We start from the raw sequence: 25,943 nt of genomic DNA on the forward strand, positions 1-25,943 counted from the left end.
TTTGCATTAAACAAACAGGGTCATGAACCAGTCTTGTCTCTACCATGACTTCATTTTGTCTTATCTTTGAAACGAACTGGTTTAGGAGACGCAATCGGACATGATTTACCACTCTCACTTCCATGATGATTGCCTTTGTTTGCAAATTTCTGGGAATAGATTTTGTTCTATTTTCTTTTCTCTTTCTTTTGGCCCTTCTTATTTTAACAGGCTAGTTGGAAGTGAATTTTTCTTTTTCTTTTGTGTCCCTGAACTTCTTGTAAGGTTGAAGAAATGCATTTTGGGATGAAAGAAGTTCATGGTACAACTTGTTTAGACTACTCCTTATTTGGGCAGTTACTCACATTTCATTCCAATATTGCAAATTACGTGTACATGAACTAATATAATGAAATATTCACTATTAGGATTGTAAACCATCGTGGCCAATTTAGCATTTATCTAGCAATTTTGGTGTTACTGCATATCCGTATTATAATGAAATATTCACTATTAGGATTGTAAACCATCGTGGCCAATTTAGCATATATCTAGCAATTTTGGTGTCGCTGCATACCCATATTCCCTTTAAACGTCTGTATGTTGCAGTGCTGCGAGGGATGTCAACAGTCAATGACAGTACCTATATATATATATATCCCATGACATGGTGAACATTCATACCAGGTTACATAATTCAGACAATAATCACATACCACTTGGGTCAATAACCCTAACAGAAGTACCCAGGAACCTTGTTTATGCCACAGTCAAACTCCTACTGTCTCTATAAATCACAGACAGGTTTCACAAACTATAAATGCCCATCTATAACTTGTCAAAAACAATCAACTCCTCAAGTTGCAAACAAAAGTATAAAAATATTTGGGATAGCCCAGTTATAAGTTCACTTGGCTCACTTGGTATCATCCATTCCCTCCCTCTGTTGAAGAGGTTTGATCGAGGATGGATCGTGCCGTCCGTGGGTTTTCCTCCTCCTCCTCCACTAGTGGAAGTCAAAAGTAGTTATTAATCCAAAAGATTATCTCATTAGCATATTCAATATACCTTCATCGTCAAGGAATTAATCATTCTGTAATGTATTTCATGTTAAAAGGGAAATGTGAGGAAACCTTGAGAAGAGGTAATCTAATCACACTTATATTAGGCCCAATACCTTAGAACTGTATGATTTGGCACTATGACAAATCGAAAGTGACATGACACAAAACTGCAGTAAAATAAGAGGTTAAAATGGCAGAAGAAATCTCTTCCGAGAAAAAACTACAAGTCTTCTACCTCTAAAATGGTTTTAATCATTACATGCAGGGGACTGAAGATGATCATGCGAGTGAACATCAATCATGCTGGGGTATATCCATATATGTTTTGTAAACTGGGGTAGGCTACAGTGTGATCAAATATATTTGACACAATAGCTGATACATCCATAGGAGTAAAAGTAGTCTGGAGAGCTCTAGTATATTTCACTAATATTGAAATGTTGTTCTTTACTGCGATTCTCTTAATTTCACAAACTTGCCACACCGGGTCACTGTCAGTTAGAGGATGCACTAAAGGATATCACTTGCAGTGGTTTGCCTCGCCCTAGTCGCCTAGAACCCTCATTGCTCTCACGTGACTAGATGGTGTCTTTGAATAAAATGTCTCAATGGTGTATCTTTGAAACATTGTTTTTTATTTATGTCTTGATATTTAAAGTAGCATACTGAGTTTTGAAAAAAGAAAAAAAAAACTATAAACTATAAAAGGAAGATGTTCCTTTCAAAGAAGAGTATTAGAGTAGTTCCACTCAAAAGTGGGATTTTTGTGACATGGTTTTAATGGAAAATGTCAAGTTTGAAACATTAATGTCATTTTTAAGTATTGAAGTTTTGTTTAAAACGATCACCTCAGCTGTTCAAATTTCAATGTATAATAGAGAAACTTTCCTGGTGTCAGAGTCAGTACCCTTGAGGGCTTGCATATGATTCACATGGACATCGAAAGTGTCTGGGCCGGGAAAGCGCAAAGTAATCTTTGGCTAGACCAGGATTCGAATCAGTGATCAGTCAGTTCAGGATTAAAATTAAAGCTAATAAGGCTGGAGCTAAGAACTGACTGCATGAGGAAAACTTTGTAATGATTGAATCGAAGCATTAAATGAATCATTAGCCCTCTTTGAATACAGATATCAAGAGGGTGTTATCTAAGTTTGAACAACTGCAATTGTATATTTTAAGTAGTAATATATTGTTTTCCTACATGTTTTTAATGTATACATTTCCCCATAACATTTGTGTGATATGCAATTTGAAGGTTACTCGACATATTACATTTAATATTTCTCTTTGGAGTAGAAAGTTACTTTTTATTTACCACATGGTATGATAACACCAGTACACACTTGGTGCAATGTAGCAAGATATTCTCTCTACCCCCCACCACCCCCATCTACCCCCACCCTCCCTCTCTCTCCTCCCTTCCCTCCTGTCCCATGTTGTGGTTTATCTAAATACACCCAGATTCTGGCTTGTAAAACACTGCCTAGCATGTTGGTACTGATTATCTGTTGACAGGGAGTTAGATCTCTTTTCCTTTTTTTTTTTTTTTTTCAATCTCTGACAAAGAAAGAAGGGTTGAGTCCCCTGAGAGAACACACGGTATACAGATCTTGAGAACTCATTTGAGCAACCATGTAATAGAAAAAAATCTCAGCTCATACATATATATATATATAGATCACCACTATACAGAGACTGAGAGGCATACACGTAGTAAAACAACCAATGACTGTGCCGGCAAGCTGCGACCTGAAGCATAATTATCCACCATGTGCTGGACGGCGAACGAGCTTGGTGAACAGCTCAGAGCTGGACCGATGCGATGGATGCACTGGACCGTGCAAACGAATTGAGGACTCACAGGGAATGAGATAGGCCTAAGCGTAAATCCGTCAAGTGACAAAAAATTACGAAGCAGGAAACATTGCCCGGTCGTTGATCTATTGCCCTTGGGTATATTACCCTCGCTCGCACCAGCGTCACAACGCAGCACAGGAGCACAAATTTCGTCTAACATACACAGCTATTTGTTGTAATGGTAAATATCATTGCACAGCTTAGTTACAGAGAATAATGTCAAAGTTATAATGTCTCATATATATTTGTCACTTTCATTTATTAAACAAGAGCAGGAAATGATCGCATTTTAATGCAGTACATTAAATTAACTTAAAAAGTACCTTATATGCTGCAAAAAATCCAGGATGTGTGTATTAAATCATTTCTTTCAAACTCTACTCAGCAATGAGAAGTTTATATTATCAGAGTAAGATGCTGTATGCATAGCAAGAACAAGACATTACTTTCCTATGTACGTAAGCACTTTCTGATATTTAATTTTTAAAAAGTAGTATACATAATGAACAAGAGGGAATGTTTTAATCAACATTTTGAGAAAACATTATTCAGTTGAAGGGTGACATTTTTTTTCCAACAAATGTAAACTTAAAACTTATACCAAATTTTTTACAAACTTGGCTAGCTATAATTAACTGGTTTAGATGCATTGATCAAGGTAATACCACACTGCTTTAAGGATAACATTCACATACTTTGCCACTTTCCACCTAGAATGGGGTTCAACCCCCCCCCCCTCCCCCTTCCCTTGCTTATTGTAAGAATGTTTTATACTCCAAACTTTTGATAACAGTTAACCAAGTGACTGATCAAATTGTACACCCTGACCTTAATTTCTGCAACAAGCTTGTTTTGGAGTGAATCAGTGTTGCCTGTCAAAACTACTCTGGATAAAACTCTAGTGATTGGCCAACATTGACAAAGGCCTCAAAATACTGATGATTCTTCCATGTGATGATTGGATTCCTCTTCGACAAGCACGTCACAAACAAGAAGAAAAATTAAAGTAAAACAGCTGAGTAACATCCTTTTTTATCTACCAAGTCACCACTTTGATAGAAATCCTCTCCTTTTTGACCAAGTCAGAAACAATAACCTCATTAACAACCACCTCCCAAAGTCCCAAACCAAAAGTAGGATGTTAATTTTCGCCGTAACAAAAAAAAAAAATATTCAATTTGGTATTAGAGGTGGGGAGAGAGAAAGAATAAGGGAGATGGGGAGTAAGAAGAAAAGAGAAAGTAAAAAAAACCTCAATGAACCTCTGAACATTGCAAGGGTAGCCAAATTTAAAAGTTTGAGATATGATTTCAGAATTGATACTGTTTTATGGGGTAAGCTTTCTTCACAAGCCATGACATTTTACTATTTTAATTTAAAAATAAATCAAAGTTGAGCGGCAGCATCTCTCTCTTCTTCGGGCCAACAAATTAGAAGAGATTCTGTTTCAGCCTCGGGGTGAGTAATCATGGCTTACAAGACTAAGTCTACCGATTGACCTGAGGCGGGGTGAAACTCCTCTTAGGGTCCTATTCACTTGTCATCTACTGAGTCACTCAAGTTTTACTTCCTTATGCTGTATTAGAGAATTATGACATTGCATACATGTGTATAAGTGTCTTGAAAAACAATTCAACAAATCCCCTCATTATACCGACTGAGTGCTTATGATGAGGATCTGTGAATAAAGATTGTTATTGAGACAGGGTTGTGAATTTCTTTTATGGCTAGCGAAAAAACTTTCCAGTTTGCCTTCATTAAACACCATCAATTTGAGTGAAAAGTTTCATTTTTGCATAGTTGAATTTTGTCTCACCCTAGTGTCTCATATCATACCCATCATTTTTAAATATGATTAAGAATTAGAAAACAAAAGCCTGTAATACTACAGACTAAGTCGACTTAAAGTTGCACAAGGATGATGAAAATTTTGCATAAATGTCAGAGATTTATGAATCTATAGTAAGACTGCATTAGAATTGTCAGACCCAAAATTATCTGCAATTGGGTTATAAAACGGTTAAATAACTTGCCAATATGGAACTTATTAAAAAACAACAACAATGAATTTCACTTAAATACTTTGAGATGTCTAAAGAAGTCTATAAACTTGATAATAATTATTAACCAGCTCAGAAATTTTGACTACGTGAAAGACCAAAAGAGGTACAAATAAATATATATACTAAACCATACATTTAGCACCATCAAATAAATCTTGCAACTTGTTGACATATATATATGTATATATGTATATATATATATCTGTACGTTTGAAGGAAAACATCACATCCTTACTTCAACTAGGACAAGGTCCTACTGTGTGGATAAGCCCCTTAAGCTTCTAAAATTATAAAAAAGGTATGGCACCAAGAGGTAATGGTTTGTATTGTGATATAATGTGTAAAAATTTTTAACCTTAAATGGGTCACCTCCGCAGTCATTGAGTGACAGTTTGAATACCAAACTCGGTCAAAGGTGCCTAAAAACTTGTCCACCTGGAAGCACTTTTTAAAAAGCAAATCAAACACATAAAGTACAAAAGAACCCAGACGAACCCAGGAAAAATGTAGAACAATCGTATCAAGTTCACAAGAGAACATGCACCAACCTGATCAGTGACAGTATGACCATTTAACAGACAGACTTAATATCTGCATTGGGCTTTTCCCCCACCACATACTTGGTTTAATAAACTGTGTAACATATTAGACTGGTGTAGCTTAACTGGTCCTGAGAATGGTAGTAATACAGTAAGTCCATTTAGAATTGCTAATAACTGCTGCATTTTTCATATCAATGTCCCTTCTCACTTCCCCTCCCTCCTCCTCCTCTCAACCTCCCCCCCCCCCCAAGAAAAAATAGGGAGGAGAATATTTATCCACAATATCCCCCATCCATCTTTAGAAAAATGAACCAGAAGTAAACTAGTAATACACTTTTGAGAGTTTTATTTCACTCCATAAATCACAAATGATAGATGTGTACCTAAATTGTACCCAAACTTAAGAAAGTACAGTAAAATGTCTAGAATTGAATCAGTCATGTTCATGTTCTAGGCCAAAGGTGTCCAGAGTGTCACCCTGGGATTGGCAGATGCCCCCCCTCTGAGTCAAACATCTAACCCCTCATATGAAACATCCTTTATATGCGAACCATCAGTAACACAGCAGGACCACTTATCAAATGTCCCATAGCACTGCCAGTTTATTTAGACAATCATGTGCCCTGCGGTTCCACATAGTTCCTACCAGTGATGATACTAGGTGACTATAGAAAGGCAGAAAGCTTTCACGGGAGAATTTTGCTTTTCCTCCCTGCTGACTGTTTTCTCAGCTTCAAGATAAGGTCAGGAGTATAAAAGCTTCAATTTCTCTCAATTTTTAACTCTTTCCTTACATTCCAATCTCTGAAATGAAATCATTCTGCAACTAGTTAATATCCTTGAATAAACTAATACGGAAGAAATCATCTTTCCTACGTGCGTCACTATTTCACACAAAAACGCTGAAACTTTTTATAAAGTATATTCTGGCAATCAAGCTAGCCAGTCAACTCAAAGCAGTGAGGGTAGAATACTTGAATACAAATTGTCTGCTGTTGTGGTACCAACCTTCTTTTCTTCTTTTTTTTTATCTTTTAAACGAATACTTTAGCGTTTATTCCGCAAAATGACACTAAGCAACAAACTTTGTAAATGGCCCACCGAGCATTCACAGTAGCTTCCAAATGTAACTACTGTAGTAACTATCAGATCTGTCAAAACAAGCTTTTCTTAGTGACATATTTTATTTGTTTCTTAGGTAAATATAAGCTGTTCAAGAATAAACGAAGGTCCATACAAGTTTTACAGTAGCATCAGCAACACATGCATTCAATCTCCACACACTGTACCCTGATAGCAGCGATGTATAGTCAGTCCATTTTGTGTACAAACACAGTCCCATGAGAATAACGTTATTTTTTCTCTCTGTGGTGGTCGTCGTCATCTTCGCCAGTTTGCAGTTATCTATGCAATTCTCATGACAAGCTGAAAATGTACATCAAGGTCATTTCCCCCTCTGGTGAATGAAATCCCATCCATTTCCCTCCGATAGTGTTTTTTGGAGCATCGTTCTTTTAAAGGGTGCTCCGACGATCTAAGGGCTATTAATAACGCAAGCTTCTCCATCTAACATCATCGCCTCAACCTGACAGGACTTACTTGCATTATCGAGAGTTTGTCATTCATAGCTGAGATCGTGAGCACCGATGCCGCCTTATTCCAGCAATTAAATCACAGCAGATTATCCACTTGAATATTTTATTGAATAAACTCCTTTTTTATTTTTGGCTACTGGTGGTGATGTAGCCACCATTCTGTATAAACCAGTACTCATATGAGAGTACATAAGAATTTTTTTTCCCTTTTTTTTTTTTTTCCTCTTTTCGTTCCGAACCCTCCTTTTGACTTTTGCTATATCATTATAAGAGAGAGAAAAAAGAAGGAAACACTCAGTTTTGCCAATTTAACTTGACAGAGACACCAAGATATCCTTAATTTCTTCTCCTCTCTCTCCATCTTGTATTTTCAACAACATCAGAAGTGACTCCATGTATCATATCTCACCAGCCCCAGGCTTCGTACAAAACCAAATTAAGAGCCAATCAGCCGCTGGGGGGCTACAACTCGAAACGGATCAACTCACTATCAGCATGACATCGGCCAATCCAGGGAGTCCCAAATCGAACTCCCTTGAGGCTATGAAATTCAGTACGAGAGCTTGATGATGAGGTCCCATCGAGGCAAGATCTGTGTCTCCAGAGAATTAGCAGCGTCAACACCGAAGTCTCGGGCTGACGCTGAGGGATTTTGCGAAGTGTACATGAATATTTCAAAAGCCGAGATGACAGAGTATGAAAAGGTTGAATGTATACAGTCCGCAAGATGAAATGTTTGACAGTGCTGTAACAAGCCTGGAATGCACGCCCTTGGGCAATTCTCTGACTCTGGGGAACTAAGAAAACTTGCTACTCAAAGCCCCTGGAGTTCTCGTCTTACAACTCCAACCCTATCTCTCTGTGTCTTTTCGTGTGTCGTATGTGTACTGTAACAACATAAAGGTGCGAAGAGGAGAAGACTCGTTTGGACTCAGGGGAGAAATTTGAACAATTTCTCTGTCTCCTCCATCCCATGCTATAAGTGAAAAATTGGATTTAGCTCTTTCGAGAAAAAAAAAAGGTGTTGGGGAATCTCGAGAGTATAATGTTGAGGTTTGAACCAATTGCTGGATACCTGTGTGGCTTACGTCTTGCTGGGAGGCAAATTGACAAAATGGAGAATATTCATGAATGCAACCTGAGGGGAGATCATGATCTTCAATGAATGCAACATGGAGGACAAAGTTATAAATTGTGCTTCTCTTACAATCAGCTTAAAAACACTATAATTAGAAGTGAAAGTGGCAATATTTATGTTACCTCTACAGCTGTGTTAATGTTTCAATCACAGAGGGGAGAGGGCGAGGGAGAGACAGGCAAGGCTCTATATACTCCGATCAGCATATGACAAGTGAAATATTGGAGCGCCTGCTGGTTGGTATAAAATTGTCAATATGACTCCAAACCTATTCCATGCATGTCATCTCGCATCACGTGTTGGGCCGAACAAATGGTCGCAATGAATTTCCACATCCAAAAAGAGGTCACAACTTTAACGAATGTATATCCATGTCTCTGTTGTAATTGTACCAAAATGAAACCCCTGAATTGAAACTTTGGCAAGAGCAGAAACAGTCACTTATTATAAGACAAAGGACAACACCTTGTTTGCCTTTATAACTATGGTTGCAATGTTCAGCTACTCAAGGACACTCTTTGAGCGGCAATTTTTTGTCTTACAGAGTCACAACTAGATTTTGTTAGAGACTGGTTATTCCAGAATAATGTAGAAATTGAGAATATTATTGGGAAAACCATCACATGTTGTCATCTCATTTAGACATACTGCTGCCATAAATGGCTTAGATCACATTTGACATATTTTGTAAATTTCAAGTAAATAAAACATAAAGATAAAGAACAGACAACTTCACCACCAACAACCCCTAGTCCTCCCCCCCCCCCCACTGCCCACAGCCTCCCTAACTCTCTCACCTACAATTCTCTCCACACTTAAATACTGTAATACTGACACAATTATCTGGACATTTTGGCTTGGTGATCGAGAATTAACATTTCAGATGCAAATTGCAAAAATTTTGCAATGTTTTTCAAGGGGGAATATATATTGTATTACATGCAGAGATTTGCTTGTATGTGTGTATTGATCAGTGTCAATGTGAGCGTCTGCTGTACTAGGTCTCCATGGTAACGAACTTGTTACATCTATATGAAAGGTCAGGAGTCGAAAGAGTGACTCCCCTTTACCTGAATCCCAGTAGTTTTAGGAAACAGATATTATAATAAACATGGACCTGTATACACATGTAGGTCTCCTTCAATTGATGTATGCTCCATGGAAGTCAATATTAAAAGTGAGTAGTTATAATGCTACAAAAACCAAGTTCCATCATGTCTGATTGAGATAATGGATTAAGAAAGCTTAATTAGCGAAGATGAACCGTTTCCTGTGATTCATCCACGGTACAAGCAGACAAACCCATATATGACAGTTACTGTGTCATCATCCCGGTAGCTGGCTTGTACTAGATACAGTAATGTTATCTGTGTTTTTAGTAAACAAGGAAAAACAACTGTACGTGCATGCAGACAACAAGAAAAAAACGACCGTGGAAACATTTAAAGGATTATCAGGGCATGAAAATTCTCCTAATTATAATGCCAGGCAGATAATCGGGGTTATGTCATCTTTTATTTCCAAAATGTTTCATGTTCAATGTTGGTATTTAGCATTTATTTAACTAAAAGGCCATTTTGTTTATCAACTGCAACTGGACTGACGAGTCTACAATTAAAGGATGAATTTGGGGGAAATGGTAATGTTTGATATGTTTCCCAGATTATTAAAAATAATTACTATCATGCAGGTTAAGTTTTCATCTTTTATTATAACCTTTTAGATAAGAGAAATTACCTTTTTCAATCTGTTGGAGGCCTGATGAAATCAATATGGTTTCACATCATAAGCTCCTCAGAAACAATGCTCGAAAATAATGTATTAAGTAATTGATTATTAAGTAGTGATGAAATTACTTTGTCATTTTAAATATTCTATCATTTAAAATTATGTCCTATGTCCAACTAGGAATATACAACTAGCGTCCATATGATGTTACCTTGCGGTGTTCCTTTAATTTCAGAATTTTATTTTATTTCCTGTACGATAAAAACAATAAAAATTTCTAATAATATTAAATTTCAAGATGTTATGACCAACAGGAATTTGAATAAAGACCATGATTATTTTCATTGATCGTTGCATATTAAATTTGTCAATTGAAACCAATATTTGTGATTTCATTTCATTTGCATGGAATAGTGGCAAACTAAATATTTTCTACATTGTTATAGCTGTCATTAGCTTTTCCCATTGGTACTTATAATATTTGGTTCATTTGTCAATTTCATCTTCCACGTTTGAGACATCTTCTCCATCATTAAGAGCTATCAATCATCTCGTTCCAATATATTAGCATTGTTTAGTTTGTCAACTTCAAGCGCAGATCACAGCATTGTTTTTTTTCTCTCTATTTTTTCCCGTCATTTCCACTTGGCAAGGTAAACGAGTACTTCCTCACACCAAAAACTGAGCGAACTGTTATCGTGAGGGATCACCAAAACCCAGACCAGATGGATGCAACTGTTACCACTGATAATTTCAGAGTCAATGACCAGATGTTGACATTCTATAAAAGTTGTCAAAAATGCCTGAAACCTATTTTACGCTTGGTCACCTCGTTTCTGCTTAAACCGCAACAGACTCATAGTCTAGCTATCGGTGTGCTGCTTTTTATATTTTTAGATCCGAAATAATACGGCTGAAAATTTGTCAACGTCCTCAGCAGGCCTTGTTGCATTTCTTTGCACCAAGCAATAGCCTCTTTTGTGGCAGAGCACTGACAGAATTTTAATCGGGCCCAAGATACTACTTAATAAAATCATCTTTATGCTGCCCCCTGTTGCTTCATGCATCCTTGAACACTTTTGCAAGGACTGTAAAATTATTGTACAAGCCCAAAAAAAAAAAAACGTAGAGAAACAGATGCGGGGAAAAAAATGTCGAAGAACAGAAATTAGAAATATTGACAGGGGAATTAATGGCAAATGCCTTCTTGGATCTAAAGAGCTAACCTCTGAAAATACAAAAACGTTGAATTATAAATAGAAGGTATAAGGTTTTGGATTACTGTGACTCTGACAGTTTGGTTCCTTAATTTAAGGTCAAGAGGGCTTTCTTTCTTTTTCCAATTTATTCTCCTTGTCTTGGGAAGGTCAACTCATTGAGCTTTTGCTGGTTGAAATCAGACTTGGGGTAGTGGCATGCAAATAGGCGGGAGAGTGCAGAAGGGGGCCAAGCCCACCCCCAAATTTCCATCATGTCAGGAAAAAATCCTTTGTGTTCATTGATTGCTGTATTATGTGTGTGTATACATATATAAATATAATATATATATATGTACATGTATATACACATATAGTATTCATTAGCACAACATGACTGTTATTTATTTATTTTATTTATTTATTTATTTAATTATAGACCTATTGACCTTTTTAGTTCTTCAATGGAGGGGAGGAACCCACGGCCACACTGCTCAATCGTAACATTTGGGATCCGCTTACAACCTCTTTATAAAAGTTCATTCTCATACCTAACTCAGTCAGGAGAAAAATTTGAATTTCCAACCCCCCCCCCGGCCCCCCATTTTGGTTCATGGACACATGTATCCAAGGAAAAGTATTCTTATATTGAGATTACGTGGTTTCAAAAGTTCAAACTTTTCAACAGGTTTCTCACACTTGCATGTAGTATATTGATTGCTGTGTATTCTTTAATATTCTTGTATAGCCGATACAAAGCCTGGTATTACAGCATGTAGTGATTTGTAATATTACAATCAGTGTGTTTCTTGAATTTATCGTGACAAGTATAACTGCCTGGGGCTTAAAGTACTTCCTCTGAATATCTCTGAAATGAAAGATTTGTAACAATTTATAATGGAAAGTCATTTCTAATAGCTGATGATTAAACAATTCTCTTACTTTTTAAAGTGACATCATGTTGGTTATTTACTGAAATGGTTTCCTTCTATCTGAAAGAAGTTATATTTAAATTTAAAAACACTTGAAATATTCAAGGAACAAAACGGAAGATTAATTTCATTCTGAAATCTACAACTTTTCAGAATTAACTCATCATCCAATAAAACGTTTCATGTTCCATTCATGACACAATGTCTGTTGCTTCCCTTCAATAGCCTGTGACTCTTCAATCTTTGTCTACGTATAAAATATATTATTTGCCAAAAAATAATTGGAGTAAAACAAAATATAAAAGAAAAAAAAAAAGACGTTGGGGGTCAAAAGTCAGTTGAGGATTTTTCTTTTATCTTTTCCTGTTTATCCAGACTACAAGCAGAGAATTGTCTGCAATTCCCATCTAACTCTATACAGGTATTTACTCCTTAAATCTCATTACAAGGAGCAATCGATGCATGGATAATGTCCCATTCCTCGTTAATTAAAGAGTATCTATAGGAAAGCCTTAAGACGGTGCATGAAACTGAATGAATACATAGCCCTAATTTCGTTGAGTGCCGCTGTAAGCAATGAAATGAGAAGCAATAGAAAGACACAAAAGGTCCTTTTTGGTATGCAATACAAATGGAAGATAGCCGAGGCAATTGACGAACAAATATGGATATTGTCATTAACAGTTCATAATCAAATAAAGAGAGTCTCAAACTCCGCAAACACTTCTGTTTCATTCTGCTAACTGTATATTGGTCTCAGATTAAAGGTATGATTGATACTTCAACGATAAGAATCTCTAGCCAAGAAAAGTCATGCCGTCGTTGGAAAGAGAGAATGATGCTTGGTTGATTTAAAAGCAGAGACAAAAATATAACACAATCTTTATAATTATTTGATTTGTTCATGTTTAATGTATAAATACAAACTGCTTAATGGGAAGTGGGGAAGGAATATATTTTCCTTCTTTTTTTTCCCCAGTGTCTTTATTGATAAGATTCTCTTGAAAGATTATTTTGAGTTGAAACATTTTTGCGGTGAATTATTTAATATGTTACGACATGCGAAATACCATATAAATACTACAAGTGCAAAACTGGTTCTGTACACAAACAATGTTATTTTGTTTGCAAATACTTAATTAATATTAAGCAAAATGCTCACATTGTCTGATGGGTTATTTCTCCCTGCTGGTGTGATTATATAGTTATAAAGTTTAAACGAAGCAAAGGTTCTATTGAAAACAAGGTTTTAGAAACAAAATATAATGAACTACTATATATCTACCACCTTTGGAAAAACAGAGGCTATTATAAACAAGATTGAAACTTGAGACTTATATCAAAGATAAATGATCTCGTTTGTGAAGTCAAAATTAGAATATCCATCTAAATTTTGTTCTCAATTTCAAACAAACCTTACTAAGTGGACTGTCATTTCACTGCAACATAAACCTGGTTCTAAATTAGCGCTGGCATCAACAAATTATGATCCTTTCTATTTCCTTATGGTTTAAAATGATATGTTTAGGAGGTAGTAAAGATTACAACGTGTAGTATTAAGGTACCTGACTGGTTGATGAGTTTGTTGGCTATGAAATGCTCCTTCTCATAGTACACTCCTAGTAAACAGTGTGTAGTTCTTTCTTATGCTCTTTCCTTCATCCCTAAGGACATCTTACATGGCAGGATAGTCATTATCATGTTTTGATATATAAAAACGAAAGCATTAAGGTCCTTCCCATAATCCATGTGACACAATAACTGTGTACTTTCAACATCACTGGAAAACGGGTCTCAGAGGGGTGATCGAGGGATATGAAGCTAAATGTAAGAGATTAAAATTACCTTGCGGTCGTATTAATGATGGTTTCACTCTCCCCACCTCCTTTTGCTGAGCTAACTGGCGCATAAAGTATGTTATTGATACTCCCGTTTTATACAGTAATGATTAAAACCGATAGGTGTTTTGGTAACAGTCTATACCAACAGTGGGCGATATGTAGGTTGCGTTGAAAGCCTCACTTATCCAGTTGATGATTAATAAAATGCACAAACTTTTTGGGAACTTACAAATTTTATATTTTGCATCTGCTTATCACCACTACAAGAAATAAGTGTCTTTAGCTACAATAAACTTTCATAGAATCAAACCAAATTTACTCACTATAGTGGCTAGTTCATTTCTTGAAGAAACTGTAAAGATGGTAAGATCTTAGTTTGACAATGTGCAGGTTTATTGTGAATAATGGTTAAACCGGTATTGGGTTAAAATTGACAACAAATTGAGCATATACACTAACAAGTACTTGTCAATTTGCAATTTAAATACTGTATGGTGCAATCTGAAGGTCACCTATACATATGTATCTGTAAGTACTATTTATATTATGCTGCTATTTCTCAACATTACCACATGACATTGGTATTTCTCATTTGCTCATCCTTCAATAAAGGATCATGGTTTTCAAACCCTATCATTAGTGCCCTTACTTTCTCCCCCTTGCCCCTCCATACCCCCAACCCCCCCCCCCATTTCAATTTTTTACCCTCCTCCAATTTCTGAGGCCTGAGTTTGCCAGGTTAGATCCTGAGTCCAAAAAGGAGAACGCATAACAAATATTCTCCTTACCTCTCCCCTTCCCCACCTTCCTTTTATTATTTTCCCCCTCCTCCTCCACAATTTCTGCTGCCTCCTTAAAAGCAGGTTATATCCTGATTCCAAACAGGTGTACTTATAAAAAATATTCACCACATGCAGCCTGCTCATGCTGATGAGCATCCCCTACCCACTCTTCTTTCTTTAATCTTTTTAGTAAATTAACAATGTTAATCTGACCACTTTTCATCACTTCAGAGAGCTCTTGTTTATTTCTCTATATCCAGACTCAACAATCCAAGATAACTATACATGTATATACCATCAATGTTGTAAGAGTATGAAAAGAACCCGTTTGCACAGAGTTCCGAAACAGGATGAAACTGTGAGCATTTCAATGAGAGAAGACGGGGTGATTCAAGTTCATATTTGATGTCTATTCATCCGTTTTTTTGTGTAATTCTGATTACATTAATTGGTAAAAATGCACGACCAAAACCCAAAAAATAGAAATTCGTTCTCAAGCTAACTGACTCATCTGAAGAAGCAAGTTGGACAGGCATTTGAAAACAAGATGATTGGTATCTAATCTCTTCTGATTTAATGTTTTTCACCTTTATTTCTTTTCTTATATTATAAAATAAATGAAAAGAAGGGATGCATATATATATATAAAACAGGAGAGGCCCTGGAGCACTTGATTTTGAAGCAATGCCAACCCCCATATTCCAGCTTCAGAAATTAACCACATGGGAACTTTTCCCGGTTGGCCCATTGACAAGTAACAGGATTAGCTGTGACTATTATTGAGTTATGTAGCTGAGATGCCAAATCTATTCTCTTTTTCTTTTTTGTCATTGAGGGCTGCAATTCCATGATCGTTAGCTAACAATGCCTCGTGGTCCGTGTTTGCTCTATTGATCTAATTCAGAGTTCTATGTACTTTTTCCAGTTCGACAGAAGACAGTTCACTTCGAACAACCCAGGGGGAAAGCTGCAGGCAAGTCGAATCTGCCAAAATACAGGGGTTTTTTATACTTTTTTTTAATATAATTCTCTGGTTTTTTACCCGTAAGGCCATATTTCCTTCAAAGTTCTCTCAAAAATACTAAAGCAAGCTCAACTTTTTACTCTTTAATGGCCTAGTAGGATATTCTCAACAACAAAAATCTGCAACTTCCAACAACAAAATGTTTGCTTTTGAAGAGAAAATAATTCTCTTTAGTACATATATGACTTGACAAATGTATGTAAACACATATATGGCTATGACATATCCTTTGTCATCAAGTAATAAATTAGGCAAAATCTAATCTAATAAATTAGCCTTACATTCCAGTCGCTTTATCTGATGTGACAAAGATATTTCGTGAGAAGATGACTGCAGTCATTGAAATGCTGTAACACACAGTATCTGCTTCCTGTCCATAACCCTCGTTAACGCTTCCTGTCCATAACCCTCGTTAACGTCTGTAAATGACTACTCTGTCAAACCACTGTTCTAATGTCACTGCTTCTCCAAATGCCCAGCCTGCTCGAAATACCGAGGCAGAGCAGTTTTAGCCTTAGTTATTTCAGCCAGAAATGTCAGAGTTTACCTTGAGCCACTGACACCACAGATATATAGTAATAGCCTGACCCCATGGGAACCTTGGGCACTATTATCCTGATATATGCATATCTGAATGTCACATGTTGTTCCACATCAAATGTTACCTCCTCCGTTAATACTTTCTTCTGTATATTTCATTTTAATACGTTTTTGTATTTTTTGTTTTATTGGAGGTAGATGTTGAGGAATGCAGTGGTGTGTACTTGTGTCTGAATGGAAGTGATGGTAACAACAGTTCCTATTGAAATCAAATTTATCTGCTTCCTGTGTTTAAACATGACAGTGGTTTTTAAGTACTTCTCCTCTGCAATTCTAACTGTGCATCAACTGACAGAAGTCCTAACAATCCACAATATAACAGTCACTTACTATTAAATCAAACAAATTTAAGCCATTTCCATTTAAATTCAATACAGAACCTTGACAATTTGAAATTTTTAACAGTGCTAACTAAGATCAATTTTTAGACCTTTTTTTTTTTTTTTTTGAAAACCTTCTGAACAATGAAAGTACTTTTTCTTAGCATTGCTAAATTGATTCCTCCGAGCACACGGCAATAATACGTAAAACAAATTTCTACTCCGGTGGATTACGTACAGAGTTTCGGCAGCGAGAACCGATTGTCAAGGACGATGATGCATGCCTTCGTACCAGAACTGCAACGGGATTATTTAAAGCTCCTTCTGCCTTGTTTGTGGTTTTTATCATATTCTTTTTTTCTCTCTCCAGTTTAGCCTTTTCTTCCATCTAAAAAACTTTTAACTCTAAAGTATCATTACAAAAGATCCCCTGGGATTCCCTAACCATTTCTTGTCTTTTTCATTTTTCTTCTCCTTTTTTTTTTCTTTTCTTTTTTTCCTTTTCTTTTTTTCTCCACTATACTGAGCCACAATTTGTGCCTATTATCAGCCAGGAGTAAATAAAAATGTTGCCTTCATTTTTATTTTGTTTCCACTTGCTGTGGTGACAGTTTGCTTGCTAGAAGGAAAAATTAATTTAACAAAAACAAGATGACATTGTTATGTCAAGCTTGACATAGTTTTATGACGACAAATGCCTATCTTTAATAAATGGTCTCCGCTATTGCATATCATTTCTTCTTTTTACCCAAAAAATAAAGAAATAAAGAAACAAAGTAAAAAAAAGGGCTTAAATAGCTGAGGAGCAAATACATAGCAACCAGTATTAAAAGTGAAGGATAAAGTTTTGCCATTTTAAAGTAAATTGATCAATGGAGCTTCACTAATTTAACGGAACTATTGTTGTGGCAAATGTGGTTGTTTAATTAAAAATCAAAACATACAGAGAAAACTTGTGTGCAAATAGAAGTGAATTATCAGGTTGAGATGTTCATTGGATACATTACACAAATTACTTTGCATGAGCAATTCATGACAATAAATTCTCTGAATTTTATATTTTTTCTTTTTTTTTCTTTGTTCATAACATTTGTATACGCTAGTTCCATTTTAAAATGGAACAACAGTTTCAACTATCAGATATTTCAGAAACATTGAATATTTGAATTTTCAGTAAAATAATCATTTGGTGAAAGAAAGGGGGAAAAAAGGCCGGTTGATCCAACTGCACCAATTTCTTGATATTCTGAAGCAATATTTTGTAGATTTGGTAAAAAGTTACAAGACACAGTTTATGACCAAGTGCAAGCAGTCTCCCATAACAAGCAATCCAGTTGCTGTTCCAATGTCTTTTCTCTTTGCGGTACATGTCAATGCAAAGATATCATCATAAAAAGTTAAAACGTTTGCTAGTACTGTAAATTGCAGGAAGGCCACTGCCACTCTATTAAACTTGTGGCCTGATCCGACGAAACATCTCAACCAGAGAGAACCAAACATTTTATCAAAGAAAAAAAAAATTGTATAGTACAAAATTGCAAAAACAACATACTGACAGATTCAAATCTGCTTTTAAGCTAGAGACTAGTAAAAAAAGAAAAAGAGGGGGGAAAAAAAGGAAATAATTCATAAATCTTTATCAAAGAGATAATCAGTTTGGTCAATAAAGTTCAACTTAATAGTGATACTAGGATGACACTTAATGATGTCATCATCCAAGAAGAAACGATGTAAGGACTAAGGTGGGGGGGGTGGATATTAATAGGGCAACCTGGGTTACTCAGTCATTTCACAGCTAAGTGATACCTTCAAGTGATACATTCTTGTAATCCTAAAAGGAAAATGCCTCATTTTTCATCTCTTCACATTGCAGGAGCTTGTGAAAGCATTTTCTGCTTCCGTGGTTATATTAGAGACAAGACCCTAGTTCAATGATCGCTCACACTCCATTAAAACAAGTAAAAGAAAAAAAAAAAATTTTTGCGCATACAAGCAAAGCTTCCGCTTAAAAGAACCAGGTTTCCATAGTTGAGTCAAAATAGGGAAGGGGTTCCCTAGGGACAAAAGGTGTCGAAATGGAAGACGTAATCAGGCATAAAAGAGAGATTGCTCATATACAGAGCTGCTCTAACTGCGAGTAATCCGAGATGTGATATTCACTCACAGGTGAGAAAGAACAAGTTCATGAGGAAATTTTGGGGTTCCTACTGTTCAAATTGGAAGCAGGTTCCTCTATTCCAGACTTCAATGATGGGTGTGAAAAGGGGTGTGTCTCGTACAATTAGCATCCAACCATCTTCAAAGGGTACAAAAACAAATAGGTCAACAATATTTTTTTATCATAGTGAGCAAATGGATCATTTTTTTCCTCCTGTTTTTTTCTCTTAGTAACTGTGATGATGTTAATAACAATGCAACTTGAAAAGTAGGACAGTCAAAAAAAGGTCAGGGAGAAATTCTGTAATACAGTCTCCTTCATTCCTTAAGATCTTGAATAATTTACGCCATATTAAATGTCTGAACATATGAACATTTTCCCCAAGTTATCAATCCATCCACCCCCCCCCCATAGACCCTATTCCTCACTCCCAATCTGCCACTCTCTTAATTAAAATTAGTTGTTACCTGATATGGGATTCTAACTTTCACAGAATATAAAACTAAGCAATAATGGTCATCTATTTAATACAAAGCAATACAAAGCTGGAAAAAATAGTCAACCACCAGACCAAGTGTTCTCCATTTTGTTAGATTCTGCAAATTTTGACTACAAAATGCACTTTTGGTACTTTTGGGTACTGCATCAAACTTTATTTGAAGGAAAGTAACTTTGTTTTCCTACCATTAGTCCAGAATATGGAAAAATCCTGTTTCGTCCTGTTCATGAGAAAAAAGCCAAAACACACAAAGTCATGTACAGGACACCACCAGCTAGATCGGTCAAAGCAAGCATATTTGATATATTTCTCTCTTTTTTTAACGTTTGAATGAAAACTACCAAAGTCAGCTGATCCTCAGGATTTTCATAGAAGAGCAGGGATTTGTAGATAAAAGACGATGTGCCCCACCCCCCCCCCCCCCCCTCAAGTGAAAGAACCGACTGCTTCATCTTGTTACATCATACCAAACTCCACAAAGTTTTATTTTCTTTACGAATACCACAACCAGAAATTGTGTACACAATTTAAAAGAAGTGGGGGGTTTGGTTCAAAGGTTTCCAAGCAACAAATCTTTCACTTTAGTAAATTCAGTGAGCCTTGAGTCAAGGCTTTTTCTACCATCAATGATTGACATCATACAGAACTCATAACATCAACATCTTCACATCATCTCTATTACACCTGTTTCCTCTTTTGCTTACAAATGGTTGCTTATTATTTTCTTAGGCCCCTGGCAGTATTTCATGTGTTTTGGCCTTCAAAAAACTGACACACAAATAAGGCTTGTTAAGCAAATGGAGGGCAAGTTTATATTGGAATTCGAAATTGGAAGTGAGAGAGCTGAATAGGTTGGAAGAAAACTGCAAAAAAAAAAGACTCAATATTGCACCAAACACAATCCCATCACAATACAGTCTAGTAAACTGACAGATCAAGGTTTATTTAGATAAAGAAAAGTTTTAAAAACGAAAATTTCCATAACGGCGGCTTTCAATATCTGTAGTTACTGCGATTCAATTGTTTTCTGCATGGTTGTCCAAATTTCCATTTAATCACATGGAATAATTAATATACTAATTTTCACATTCATTTGGTTAAAAAAATCTATGAGGTTGTACACAATTAAATATCAGTTTTGATCTAATGTGGCAATTCTGTTATTATTGTTTACATTTTTATGAGCAACTCTCATTATGTTTGGTAAACTTAAAACAATTTAGAAATTTGCCACAAAAGCTGTTCGAAGGGCAGACGACCATGCACACCATAATTCCTATAATCTATTTCAATTTTCCATTCATAGCCAGGCCACCTGAGTACACTGAAGTAAATTTGAAGAGATTAATAGTGGCTTGCTTGTTGGTAAGGTTATAAACCAACAACAGCTAGTCTAACAAAGCCAACAGAAAAAAAACCACCACTTCTCATCCCAAAAGAATTGGGCGGTTGACCTTGCTTCCTCTAGGCAATGTCACAGACCCCCAAGTTTAACAAATCAATGTTTCATTAATTTTTACAATAACTATAAATTTGAAAGAATCAAGAAAAGAAACAGTATCAGGATAGTAATTGAATCATTACAGAGAACAATGAAATCCAAACAGATGGAGCTAGAGGTAATTTGTGGGCAAACTCCCTCAGGAAACCAACCCTCCTTCTCTGTATTTTAAAGCAGCTATTTTGACTTGAGTTTTGGATAATTTTTCTACATTCCAAATTCAATACTATATAAACCCTCCTCCAACCATGCAGTTCGAAGTGTGACTATCTTTCTTCTTCTTTATATTGAAATCATTTGTATTCAGGACAACTTTTTTTTTTGGGGGGGGGGGGGTGAGGCAATTGAATAAAACCATGAAATACTACCGCATAAAATAGTCTGGCAGGGAACTGTCTTTGTTTTATCATAATTTACAATTTAATCTTAAGTAATTCTCAGTAGATTTGGTACCATTATCCTAAATTGGGGAACAAGCACAGAAAAATGTTGCTTTAAAGTTATTTTCTGATGGATTGGTATGATACTTCCAGTTTGCCTTGTTAAGAACGAAGCTCTCACAAACAGTGCTTGCCTCAACTGACTTTGACCTCCATGGGAGGGGGTTTATTAAATCATGGTAATCACAATAAAGATAATTTCTCTAAAAGCTGCAATTTGGCATGAAATTTACCACAACCTGGTGGTGGTGCTACTTGAACCCACTGCTACTCTAAGCTAAAAAAAAAAATACAAGTAGTAAAGTACCCTAAAATCTTTCACTTTGTTCAACAAATTTGCAATGTTCAGCAACAGATACAAATTTTACATATTTGCAGAGAAAACAAAGATATTCACATGAATTTTAGGCAGCTTGCATTCGTCTCTATTCGACTAAATCAAATCAATTTAATTAACTTAAAATGGTTGTAACCATGTTGATATTTTGACTGAAGGGGTATTCAACATGTGTGGTTAGAGCGTCTGTTCAAAATGTCTAAAAAGGGTCCCACCCAAGAACAAAATATATCTTCAAGAAATGCTTCTGTGATTGTATAGAAATATTTTTTTATTTCTTCCCGAGTTCTTGGGCTTATACACAATACCCTGGTAACAGGTATCCAAAGTTTTTCATCTGTTTGATCTAAAGAAAACCTAATTTTGCAGCATATTATCAAAACATAGAGCCTTCAGGACAAAAGCTACTGACACACTCCATAGTCCCACCCCCCCCCCCATTTACTTTATAAAGCAATTCTGCCTTTCGGTCGTCTACGTCGGGCGGGGTGATTCCCTAATACTGAGCAATTCTTGTGCTATCAGTCACGCATGACGAGACACACCCTTAAGGAAAATCATAAATGCGTTCCTGACTCATGGCTCTGTGCGCTGCAGTCCATGGCAAGCTCTTTCTGTTACGTAGCTGCTTCATTACCTGGAAAGTTAATGAGGACAGCATAGGTTGTTGACATGCCAACTTTCCAGCACTTGAGCAAGTTATTTGCTTTTGCGCCCAAGTGTGACACCTGTGAAATAAACACCCCAACCATTTTTTTTTTAGGATGATGTATGACTTGAAGGTTGTTCTTTTATTCTATCCTCACTGTCTGAATCCCTCTGATGCTTTTTGGAGCATCTCAGATCACTTTTCCCCCACACCTGCATTCGACCTCGTATAATATTAAAAACCTAGAAGTGACTTTTCTGGGCCATTCATCATAGGCACAAGTTCCCTGAACACTGGCTTTTAAATTCTGTATGTCAGTACAATATATAGTTGTTACAGTATCACACATCAGTGGTAAACTACAATGTATCATCCACTAAATTATCTTTCACCTTTTCTACGTTACCTGGAGACAAAGACAAAGGTACTTTGTTGTTGGTTTATTTTTGTTTAAACATATGTTGACTTTTAAGTGACATGAATATTCAGATGTCCTTGCTATTCCCCCCCCCCTTTCCCCCACCCCTTAGATGTTGACTCTCCCCAAAATAATTACAATACCACCATTTGAAACAAACAACCACAAACTCGGATTAAGAAATAGTCCATGATAAACAAACAATTCCTACTGTTCAGTAGTTACTCCTTTTCTTCTACCTCCCACCCCTCCTGATCCTTCATATCCTAATACCCCTCCCCCTCCCTTAACAGTATCCCACCTCCCCAATATACTTGACAACATTTTTATCTGAATAGATACGATACCAGCGATTGTGAACGAGACTCTGAATACTCAAAAAAATCCAATAGTGCCAACTATCAACCCCCAGCAAATTTTAGTCACTAATACCACTTGCCCTTTGAACTTTACTGTTTGGCCCCCAGAGGCTAAGCTTTCATCACAATAGGTCTGCCATTCCTTGTTACACAAACTCAACAAGGTAACAGTTTCTTCACTGAATTACTACTGTGTGTGTGTATTGAGGCTTACCAGTTCAAAAGAACCAAGGATAAGCAAGTCGAATAATGTTCAAGTAACATGACAGTACCATGTTAGGCTTTTTTAGCCTTTCCTTCTTTTAATTTTTGTGTTATTTTGTGAGTCTAATGCAAAATCCAAACAATTACATCTAATCAATCATGGAAGATTGATGATAGCAATTCGAACAAAATCACTCACCCAAGTCACAGTAAAATTTGTACCAAAATATTTGTCATTCTATGGAAAATATCAATAACTGACTGCTAAATTGGCAATGGTGTAGAATGTAATTTTTGAGAATAATAATTTAAGCAGTTTGAACAAAAAATATCTTTTTCAATTTGTAGGAAATTATAGCTTGTTAAAATTGACATTTTTGTATCATACAGAGTATGTGTCATACCACATTTTAGTCCTAATATTTACGAACATAATTTCTTTTGTCATGGTTACTTTGGTAACCATATCCTATATGATGATGATGCCCGAGATGATGAAAAAACTCTCCCCAAGCAGATATAAGGAAACAAATTTATTCCATTTGGGTGCTATCCTTAGATCAAAAACCCACGTTGGTACCTACCATTTTGTCAATAGGTGATACCATAGTGCCTTTACTAGGAAGTAAATATATATATTTAACTTGCCCTTCGCTACTTGTTTTGTATTTTTGTGATGAAGGTAAGCGATCGTTTTTTATTGTAATTTTCATGCGATACTGTGCAAGGGATTTCAGGCCAATCTTTACCAGTTGATTGTGATACCAAATCTCCACCCCCCCCCCCCTTTTATAATTTGTTTCACCTTTTACAAAGTACAAGATCCCTCCTATCAGTACTCACTGACTTAGATCAGCAATCTACACATATATGACAAGAATAACATGCAATAGCTGTTGGGTGCCATCCAGGGTAGTATAGCGCTAACAATACCTATAAATACCATCATCCCACACATACAATGTCCAAACCAGTCCCTTTTTCTCATCAGATCTTTACCACCAAATACAAAGAGACAGGAACAAAGGTCTTTACCCCCTAGGTCAAACACATCAGGTATTCCCATTCATATCTGGCAGGAGTGGGTACTAGAAACTTCAATAACCCCCCAAAGTTAATGTATCCAGAGGGCAACGGTGGGTGACCTTTGGGGTCAAGTTGAATGGACAAGGATGGTTGGTCACTAGTCTCCAAAGTAATACACATAGTTCAGACAGAATATGCTTTAAAAGTAATAACTCTTTACATAATATCACTATTATAACACTAAATAAATGGCGTTATGAGAGGTATAACAATTTCAAATACAAACTTTTCTTAAACTGGAGTATTTGTTTGTTATTTCCAAATAATTGCAGACAACTCTAATTTGTTAAATGTCATATGAGAAAAACCACTTATTATCTTTTGATAAAACTATAGGTGTCCCTTTTAGCTAAACAAAACAGTACACTGATTTGGATTAGAAAGTTACAAAATTGTTTATACTTTTTTAGTGTTGTTTTTTTGTTTGTTTCAGAAGATAACCAACCCTACCAACAGATTTTTCCATTAACTTACTCCATTCCACCAACTCAACCGAGAGTTGAACTCTACTCTATCCCATTCTTATCCCCCTCCCTCCCTCCCCTTAATAAAAATCTCCCCCCACCCCCATCTCCTTTAAGAAAAAGTATTTAAAAAAAACTATACGGTTATGCACACAAAAGCCATTCATGATGCTTGAAATGTCTGTTTGCCATTTCACAATACAGTTACTGTACAATGCCAAACGGTACATTTGACACAAAGAAAACTTTCCTACTTCTGAACTTGACGCATCTCATTGTTCTGTCGCATTGAAGCTCACTTTTTTTCTTTTACGGTGACAAAGTTATCTAATGCAGGCATACACACTAACATTTTACCCAATGCATCATGGCAAGGGGGACGAAAGCAGGGATTTTAATATCTCTACACTAAGTTTGATGAAGACATTTGTAGAAGCTAATTGGGGCATAGTGGCTGTTAACAAATACTGCAGACTGACAGAGCCAAGCGAGTGTGAATGAAGACAGCGCAGGACTGTACAGTATAAATGTCATTTTCTTTGAGATAACCATTCCGTGAAATCTGGTGACTAACGACACAGTCGTCGTTAGAATCGTGCAGGGAAGGTTCAGGATGACAATACAAAGAAACACTGTTTAGTTTTACCCGACCGACGAATCTCAATGCCAGAACCTGCTCGTTTCTTAAATATTAAGAATTCTTTCTTAATTGGAACCTTCATGAACAAGCAGACCCTTCTTGTTACAACAAAGATATCAAAAATTTCAAAGGGTAGGGAGAGAGATGGGGAGGAGGAGGGGGGTGGAGGGGGAGAGGATTGAGTTAGAATCACACAAGTCATGATATTAGATGTGTATACAAAATCAATAGTACTTCCAAGTTCAAGGAAGAAAAGTGGATATAACTGAAAACTCTTACAAGTAATTAAAATATTGGATGTTGGAAACCACATAAAATAATACAAGAAATCATCAACCCTTCTTTCATCAAATCTACTGTCCCTGCCTCTCAACCTCCCCTTACCCCACCTTCCATTTCTCTTCCCACTACTATCTTAAGTCAAACTTCACAAATTGAAAAGGTATTGTGGGTTGACATGCATAATTAATACTTATTACTTTATCCAAAAACAAAATTGAGAATATACTTTGGAAAATCGTGAGGAA

General features: G+C 36.2%; 1 protein-coding gene across 2 annotated transcripts in view; it reads right to left on the reverse strand.

Annotated features, from left to right (window-relative positions):
* Positions 1-25,943, reverse strand: part of LOC139967981 (transcription factor COE3-like) — a 124,553-nt gene that overhangs the window by 54,746 nt on the left and 43,864 nt on the right. The gene's annotated exons all lie outside the window — the stretch shown is intronic.

The sequence above is a fragment of the Apostichopus japonicus genome, chromosome 5, assembly GCF_037975245.1.
Source record: "Apostichopus japonicus isolate 1M-3 chromosome 5, ASM3797524v1, whole genome shotgun sequence".
Classification (NCBI taxonomy): domain Eukaryota; kingdom Metazoa; phylum Echinodermata; class Holothuroidea; order Aspidochirotida; family Stichopodidae; genus Apostichopus; species Apostichopus japonicus.